This window comes from Carassius auratus, unplaced genomic scaffold, assembly GCF_003368295.1.
Source record: "Carassius auratus strain Wakin unplaced genomic scaffold, ASM336829v1 scaf_tig00016561, whole genome shotgun sequence".
Classification (NCBI taxonomy): domain Eukaryota; kingdom Metazoa; phylum Chordata; class Actinopteri; order Cypriniformes; family Cyprinidae; genus Carassius; species Carassius auratus.
In genome coordinates, this window is record NW_020524693.1 from 1 (window position 1) to 6,534 (window position 6,534).

The following is a 6,534-nucleotide window of genomic DNA, read 5'->3' on the forward strand; positions in this document are numbered from 1 at the left end:
TTTATGCCTTCCACAGAATACATTTAGACCACTTACACTATTGATTTGGTTTCTTAGAAAAAAATAAAAATCTACCCTAGCTTTAAGAGCCATGAATGTAAATTACATGCTATAAGTCATCAAAAATATATTTCAGCTTGTGATGCAATTGACAAACACTAAGCAGACAATCTAGCAAAAGAAAACCATGACAACAAAGACACATTGCAGTATTTTTTTGCAGAGTGTCTTAAGGTAAATTAACATTTAATGTCTAATACATTAAATTGCAGAATGAAACAATTGTTAGAGTTCTGAACAATAAAGATAGGCTGGCAACAGGAATGACCTGCCAATCAATAAGAAGTGTATATATGGAAGTTTGTGTGATTTCTGTGTGACAGATGAGTACCTACAATACGAGGTTACTGGTTTTCACTAAACCAACTAAAACAGAAACTAAACAACGCTGAATGTCACAATGATATGATGCTAATATTTGTATTATATGTTAATTTTGTTTTACCTGTGACAACAGTGTACAGATTGATCTTGGTGAAAGCAAGCTTCCCCTTCCCCCACTTCATACTGAAACAGGCCATGACCTCATTTTTCATCAACCTGTGGATACAAGAGTAATGCCCAAATAATTAATTATACATGACACATTATGAGGCAGGTGTTATAGTTTCTGTTACGTGTTCATCATATCTAGTATAATGCAGATATCATACAGGTCCTCCAGTTGGTACTAGATTAAAAGTCATAGGCTCACCCAAACTGGCAGGTTTTTATCTTATTGCAAAACAACTGATATTGTGCAATTTCAAAATGTAAAACCAACACTATTTCAACAACTTGGCCTGTAAATATTAATTTCATTCATTTTCTCCTTGCTAGCAACTGTAAAGTGCAAAATTATAGGATAACAGAAGAGCACACAAGAAAACCAGAAGAATCAGATTAACTACCTTCAATCTATTAATATTTTAATCTAATTAATGTAATATATTAAAGCAGATTGTTCTAGCGGCTCTTTTATAAATGAACAAAAAAACATACCTTACAACAATATGGCTTCTTCAGAACATGGCAAAGAGATAAATGCAAAACAAAGCAAAAACAAAACAAAAGTTATAACCTCATATAGTATAGCCCCTAAATTCACACTATATTAAATACTATACCTTAGTGATAAACTTGAACCCCAAATATAAAACTAGAGCTTGTAGAAGAAAAGGCTGTTTTTGCTTAAAATAAATAAAAAAGGAGCCTCTTTACATCGTGTGTAGAAATCTGACAGCTAAAGGAGATCCAAAATTTATTAAACTTGTACAGCAGAATATTAAGTTACTATAAACACCTGTATAACTAATTCGCATGACACAATTGAAGAAAAAAAAGCAATGAATCGAACAAATTTCATGATGAAAAGCTTAACGTTAAATTATTCGAAACAATAATAATAATAATATAATAATTAAAAACATATGTCTCAAGTTTAAACTTTATTTGAACTGTTTTTCAGCGCTAACAGTTAGATGGCTTTTAATGACTCAGGCGTTTTTATTTCAGGATATAACAGTTAACGTTACCCATTTTTTAATTTAATTATCCTCTACCCATCGGTCTTGCAGCCTAAAACACTTCGATGTATTTGATACGTATTACAAGTAATATCATTATATAGGGGCATAAACACTTTTACGTTATACATGATCTAATACCCAGATATAACTCACCACAGTTTGAGCTGTAAGTGCACCGCAGGCCGCCTGATAAACTGATGCTGCCGATCCAAAAAAGACCGCCAAGTAGTCGCAAAATGGCGCAATAGCGCGATGTCACCGTGTTGCATTATGTTTGGGCGTGGGATTATGGGGGGGGGGGGGGTGGCAAAAAAAATAAAAAATACAAATAATAATCATAATAATAATAAAAATCCAAATAAAATAAACAATAATATACTTTAAATTAACTTGTATTATTCTGTAGTGCTTATTCACAAAATCCATACACAGAAAAAGTTGAAGCATATTCATCATTGATGGATGAGATCACATTTAAATATGAAATTTGTAATTTTAAATTTTTAACTAGAATGTACTTTAAATATGAAAAATGCAAGTAAGAAGCAGCAATCAATCTGATCAATTATTTTATATATTTAAAAAAAACATATATAGAACAGACTAAATTATAGCAAAGGAATTAGACATTTATATTGCATAATTATAAGACTGTACAATAAACAGTAATGCTTGCATTGTCTGCATGCACTCACTTTACTTTCCAACACAAAGATCAACAAGTTTATGTTTTGATAAACAATGTTTCCAGCCCAGAATTAAGTAAGCAATACTGTTTTGATCCTCCTAAATATGTCTTAACATGTTTGAGAGTGTTTGAATTGCATTATATTGCAAACAAGATTGTGTCACGGGCCAGCAAAGAAAGAACAGGGTCTGGGTCCAATGCAGGGAAGATTAACTTTAACCCTCTGGAGTCTAAGAACAAAAAAGCCAACAGGGCAAAAACAAAACCAAGATGCAAAAAAACACGAGAACCAGTAACACTTACAAGACGTTGAGGTGACAAGGTGGGCGGGGTCAGAAAAGAGACAGGACAAAAGCACATGGCACCAAACAAACACAACACTCACAGAAGACTGTGACAGAAAGACATAAGACTGTGACAGAAAGACAGAAAACTGTGACAGATTGGATATCAATTTATATAAACTGTTATGGTTCATGAATGGTCATGGGTCAAATTAAAGTCATAACACTTTATTTTCATAGTCCCTTTTGAATATTCTATTGACAATATAAGTATTGCACTTACATGTCAACTAACTCTCTTATAGTACTAATAGACTGTCTGCTTAATTTCTAATTCTGATGCTCTCCCAGAATATGTTTGACTGACTACAAGTAACTTGCAAGAACATCAACTTATTCTAACACTCTAATAAAAGCAGGTACAGTCGTGGCCCAAAATATTGGCACCCTTTGTAAAAGTGACCAAAGAAGGTTGTGAAAATTCATTGTTAATCCTTTTGATATTTTATTTAAAAAAATATTCACAAAAATGTATCCTTTCATTGGATAATAAGAAATGAAAAGTTTTTTCTCAAATGCTCATTGGACACAATTATTGGCCCCCCTAGAAATTTTTATGAGTAAAATATCTCTGAAGTATATTCCCATTCAAATTCACAATTTTGAGCACTCAAGCTTGATTATAAACATGAAATTATCCAGCTATGGCTATGGCTACCTGTTTCACAGAAATATAAAGAGGAGGGAAAACAAAGCCCAAATTCCCTTAATCATTCATCACAATGAGAAAAACCAAAGAATGTATTTCTGATGTGATAATTGAGATAATTGAGCTTAACAAATTGGTGAAGTGGCTTTAAGAAAAGAGCTAGAGCAGTGAAAATTCCCATTTCCACCATCAGGGCAATAATTAAGAATCTCCAATCAACATAAAATGTTACAAAACTGCTTGGAAGAGGACTTGTCTATATCGTCCTAATGTGTGGTGAGAAGGAGAGTTTGAGTAGCTAAAGACTCGCCAAAGGTCACAGCTGGAGAACTGCAGCAAATAGCGGAGTCTCTGGTTCAGAAAACCTTTTAAAAAAAGTCAAACAGAACCTACATCAACACATGTTGTTTGGGAGGGTTACAAGAAAAATTATCCTAGCTCATTCAAAAACAAACTAAAGCATAATTCAGTTATCAGCCAAGACTGGAACTTTAAATGTGAATGGCTTCTATGATCAGATGAAACCAAAAAAATGAGATTTTTTTAGCAGCAAACACTCAAGATGGGTTAGGTGAACACAGAGAGAAAAAAGTAACCCATGTGCACAATGAAATATACTGCTGTATTTGTTTTTTTTCTGGGCCTATATTTCTGCTGGAGGCCCTAGACATCTTTTTAGAAACATGGCATCATGGATTCTATCAAATACCAACAGATAAAAAATCAGTAAGTGACTGTTAGAAATCTTATAATGGTCCATGTTTTGATCTTTCAACCATACAATAATCCAAACACAAACCTCGAAAACAACACAGAAATGGGTCACTGAGCTCAAAACCAAGCTTCTGCTATAGCCATTCCAGTCCTCTGACCTGAACCTTACAGAACATGAGAGGAGTGAACTGAAGAAGCACCAACATGGAGCTGGGAATCTAAAGGGTCTGGAGTGATTCTGGATGAAAGAATGGTCTCTGATCTCTTGTCAGGTGTTCTCTAACCTCATCAGGCATTATAGAAAAAAAAAATAGACCTGTTAATCTGACAAATGGAGGTTTCAAAAAGTACTGAATAAAAGGGTGCCATTAATTGTTGCCAATGTGTATTAGAAAAAAAAAAGAACATTTATTTCATAATGATATTTCCCCCTGTTTTAAATTCTTATTATCCAATGAAAGGATACATTTTTGTGAATTTTTTATATAAAAGTGCAAAACGATTAAAGCAGATGAATTTTCACACCCTTCTTTGATCATATTTACCAAGGGTGCTGATATTTTTGGCCACGACTGTAGGTGCAACAACGCAACAACATAAATTTCAAAAGGAACCATAACAATAAAGTGAAACCACTACATTAAATAACAATTAAAAAAATAAAAAATAAATTGATGTTATAATTTGACGTTGTTTGGATGTTACCATTATGACGCCTTGAAAACACTGGATTATGGTTGCCATACCTGATGACTAAATATCAGTATTTGATGTCAATCTGACGTTGGTTTAAGAGGTTGACTCGACGTTGGATTTTGATTTGCTAATGCCACAACCTAAAAACAAACTAAAGATCAAAGTCAAATGGCGTTATAATTTGACGTTGTTTCGACATTACATTATGACGTCTTGAAGACGTTGGATTTTGGTTGCCATACCTGACGACTAAACATCAGTTTTTGATGTCAATGTGACATTGGCTTGAGATGTTGGCTCGACGGTTGGATTTTGGTTAGTTAATGTCACAACCTAAAACTAACTACAGATCAACGTCAATTATGTTTTAATTTTACGTTGTTTGGACGTTGCCATTATGACGTCTAGAAAATGTTGGATTTTGGTTGCCATACCTGACGACTTAATATCAGTATTTGATGTCAGTGTGACGTTGGCTCGAGACGTTGGCTCGACGTTGGATTTTAGTTAGTTAATGCCACAACCTAAAACTAACTACAGATCAACGTCAAATGATGTTTTAATTTGACGTTGTTTGGACGTTGCCATTATGACGTCTAGATAACGTTGGATTTTGGTTGCCATACATGACGACTTAATATCAGTTTTTATGTCAGTGTGACATTGGCTTGAGACGTTGGCTCGACGTTGGATTTTGGTTAGTTAATGTCACAACCTAAAAACAAACTAAAGATCAAAGTCAAATGACGTTAGAATTTGACGTTGTTTGGACATTAACATTATGACTTTTTGGTTGCCATACCTGGCGACTAAATATCAGTATTTGATGTCAACCTGACGTTGGCTTGAGACGTTGGCTAGACGTTGGATTTTGGTTAGTTAATGCCACAACCTAAAACTAACTACAGATCAACGTCAAATGATGTTTTAATTTGACGTTGTTTGGACGTGGCCATTATGACGTCTAGAAAACATTGGATTTTGGTTGCCATACCTGACGACTAAACATCAGTTTTTGATGTCAGTGTGACATTGGCTTGAGACGTTGGCTCGACGCTGGATTTTGGTTGGTTAATGCCACAGCTTAAAACTAACTACAGATCAACGTCAAATGATGTTTTAATTTTACGTTGTTTGGACGTTGCCATTATGATGCTTTGTAGACGTTGGATTTTGGTTGCCATACCTGACGACTAAATATCATTATTTGATGTCAATCTGACGTTGGCTTGAGACATTGTCTTGATGTTGGATTTTGGTTAGTTAATGCCACAACCTAAAACTAACTACAGATCAAGGTCAAATGATGTTTTAATTTGACGTTGTTTCGACGTTGCAATTATGACGTCTAGAAAATTTTGGATTGTGGTTGCCATACCTGACGACTTAATATCAGTATTTGATGTCAGTGTGACGTTGGCTTGAGACGTTGGCTCGACGTTGGATTTTGGTTAGTTAATGTCACAACCTACAACTAACTACAGATCCACGTCAAATGATGTTTTAACTTGACGTTGTTTGGACGTTGCCATTATCACGTCTAGAAAACGTTGGATTTTGGTTGCCATACCTGACGACTTAAAATCAGTATTTGATGTCAGTGTGACATTGGCTTGAGACGTTGGCTAGACGTTGGATTTTGGTTAGTTAATGCCACAACCTAAAACTAACTACAGATCAACGTCAAATGATGTTTTAATTTGACGTTGTTTGGACGTTGCCATTATGACGTCTAGAAAACATTGGATTTTGGTTGCCATACCTGACGACTAAACATCAGTTTTTGATGTCAGTGTGACATTGGCTTGAGACGTTGGCTCGACGCTGGATTTTGGTTGGTTAATGCCACAGCTTAAAACTAACTACAGATCAACG

The 6,534-nt window shown here is 34.6% G+C and overlaps 1 long non-coding RNA gene across 1 annotated transcript; it reads right to left on the reverse strand.

The window, feature by feature from the left end:
- Nucleotides 1-238: 238 nt before the first annotated feature.
- On the reverse strand, nucleotides 239-1,773 carry LOC113075256 (uncharacterized). Its single transcript, XR_003280902.1, has 3 exons — nucleotides 1,722-1,773; nucleotides 1,042-1,059; nucleotides 239-600 (listed from the first exon to the last, which is right to left on the reverse strand). It is a non-coding gene; the product is annotated as an uncharacterized LOC113075256 (long non-coding RNA).
- Between the last annotated feature and the right edge of the window lie 4,761 nt (nucleotides 1,774-6,534).